Consider the following 3,272-nt stretch of genomic DNA (forward strand, 5'->3'; position numbering starts at 1 on the left):
ACCAAATATGGGTGAAATCGGTTCACAACCACGCCTGAAATCTCGATTATCACTTTATCATGCGAGAGTATAAAGTGTTCGGTGACACCCGAACTTAGCCCTTCCTTACTTGTTATATATGCGAAATGCCGTCGGGTAGGTAGCTAATGTAGGGCATGTTTTGAGCTCTTGAACTCCTTAAATCTTTTGTGTGGAACATAAAAAAGGATAAATATCCTTTTGTTTAGTAATGTATTTCTGGGAAAAATAAGAATTAATATTTTTGGACGACTATATAATAATTGTGGCATAACTTTCATATGCCAATTATAATAATAAATTTAAAATTAAAAATGATATTTTGATTTATGCTTGTATATTAAATTTAAGACTTCCCAACCCAATTTGCATAATATTTCTATAAACTAACGATACTAAACTAAATATTAATTTTTTGAAATAATTTTATTTTGAAAATGTACTTTATTTTTATAATATAACACAACCGTCTTAACTCGCTCTTCTAATGTTCATATTACCGAAATGAAAATGCCGTCGGCATATGTTGAAATGGGATATGTTGCCTCTTCGAAATTTTCATAGAAATGAAAACTGTGCTCTTAAACTGTTAAACTGTTGAAGCTTCTAGCTTACGATATATGGCAAACTATGTGGTATTCTATATCTAGTAAGCCATGAGCAATGTGGTGTCTCCACAGTCAATGGGCATGACAATGCAGTTAGTATTCTATAAATTATATCCTGTCGAGATGCCCCGTTGTTATAATAAAAATATTTTTGAGAGTTGGTAACACTGTAAGCTTGGCACAAATCAAACATGTCAACACATTAATTATTTTTATATTTTGAAATTTAAATACACGATGTTATGAGCAAAGTTGATATTATGTTGTCGATTTATTGTTTTAATGCGTTCTTCAATTCGAGTGGAACTGAGAGTACAAATACCGTCAAATGTTTGACAGAAAGTAAGTGATCAACTTTTATATAGGAAAATGGAATTGTCGTCTTACTCTATCTTACTCGCAATTTTTCCTTATTTGCTCAGCGTTTAGACTTACTCTGGACTATAACAAACATTTGAAAACCAAAATCAGGTTAATCGGCCCAGTCGTTCTCGAGTTTTAATCAGACTAACGAACAACAATTAATTTTTATTTATATAGATTTAAAATAATTTTTTTTTTTTTCAAATTAACTTAGGAAAAAGCGGACACCCTAATTTATATATATAATATGAGTGTACACTGGCCGTTATGTTGTAGTTAATATCGCTTAATGCCGTTGCAGCGACTGGTTGGCTGTTCGCGTCATGCTGAATGGACTCGAAACTAACTTTGGGGAGCCACGCCATATTGTCGCATGCACGTGCGTTTTTTTTTATTTTTTGGTTTATTTGCTATATAGTTTGCCAGAGGTGGTTAGTTGGTTGTTGCCTTGATTCTCCTATTGGGGCAATTCAAATAACCAAAGTGCCGATAAAGGTTCAGCGTTTTGCGTTGTGCAAAATCTGCTAACAGTACATTTGTGTATCCATTGCGCCAGCGCTTTTATGCACTCTCCAAGCATCGGCTCCCCCAAACCTTAACCCCGCAATGAAAAACCAAACAAAAAACAATAAAAATCTAATAATGCGTCCGGCTTGTGACCTCTCTCTCTGCTCGCACACAATTTGAAAATTAACAATAACAAAATTTTGCAATACGCCTGTATGTCTGCTCCACAATTTCTAAATGGAAATATGTTGACAGGCTTGGTAACCAATAAGTTTAAATAGCTCATTATGCTCACGGTTGAAAGTGAAGTCGGCATTTGGAATATTACATTATCCATACTCTCCAGATTTTTTGGACTGCTATCGCTTTGGTTATTTGTATTTTTCTTGTATGCTATTTAGCCGATGTAAACACAAATTAGTAATGCAAAATTTTAGAAACAAGAACACTTTTGCAAACGTTAAGCCGATTGTCGAAGAAAGTAATGTTATTTTGAGCTATTTAAAGCCGGCTCTCTGGCAAAAATTAACAAGTAAGTAAAAGCTAAGTTATAGCCATGTAACCGGTAGCAATGTGCTGGGGCTTATATCATTAAATTTCAGCTTTAAATCATTTTATTAAAGTTTCATAGAGTTAGACGATAAATATTATGCCTTATATAAAGTGAAAGAATCAAACGGAATTTATATAGGTTATATTTGCTCATTTTTGCTCTACAAATGACCCCTTATTCATTTATTTAAACTGTATATATTATATGAGTATTTACACCACTAAGAAGGTACATAGCGTAATATTCCGATCGAAGATGAACATCAAATATAGGTTGATGTGACGTAACACTTTAATGTAATTTGACGTTTTATGCTTTCATGTTAAGTAAAATGGTATGTTATAAAATTGTGGAATGACGGTGAAGTGTCTTAAAGGGGTATAATTATCTTTATTCTATTTGATATAAAATGGTGAGAATTTATGTGATATGATTAAATGTCACGCTCTGGGACTTAAGGTCACATAAAGTTAAATAATATGTGGCGTAACTTCAAGCCTTTTGTTCCAGCTATGATTTTGATTTGATATCAGTTATAAAGCATTTATTAGATAAGAAGACAATAGTTTGATTTCAATGATATCAATTATTTGTAATATCTGCATAGGCTCAATTTACATGATATCAGATAAAATAAGTTCATCAGATGAGATGAAATAAGAATACAGAGTACAAGATCTGTACGACGTAATATGTGGAGAGAAACAGAATTAATAATGTACTGAAAATACGAGTAAAAATATTCTAGAAACAATTATACCTTATGGCTAAAACTCTCCAGCACCTGGACTTAGCCGCAATGTATAGTGCCGCAAAAGCTGCAATCAAACTCATAGAATCTGGGTACTCTATCATTTTCATTAGAGAAATTGCAGAAAACTGTAAAGACAGGTACTGAACTCTCAACAAATGCGAAATGGGAACAGGTAGGAGTCTCGTTGGCCCCTTGTGGTTCACTTCAGTTGTGGCTTAGACCAGCTCAGCAAGCATTGGTCAACTGCTAGCATCTGTGCAGTCGCAAACTTCTTACGTTCACAAGTGAATAGTAAGAGATCTAGTAAACTCCTCTCTCTTTTTTCAAGGTCCGCCTTTCAAAGGTTGTAGATGTTCTAACTGAACACTGTTCGACCGGAACTCAAGCGGTAACATGGAACTAATTACCGGGTGCCACCTGCATCATCTGCTTGCAATAATATGAGATAGAATTATCTCAACATTTCCAC

Source organism: Bactrocera latifrons, unplaced genomic scaffold, assembly GCF_001853355.1.
Source record: "Bactrocera latifrons isolate USDA-ARS-PBARC rearing strain unplaced genomic scaffold, ASM185335v1 scaffold_459, whole genome shotgun sequence".
Taxonomy (NCBI): domain Eukaryota; kingdom Metazoa; phylum Arthropoda; class Insecta; order Diptera; family Tephritidae; genus Bactrocera; species Bactrocera latifrons.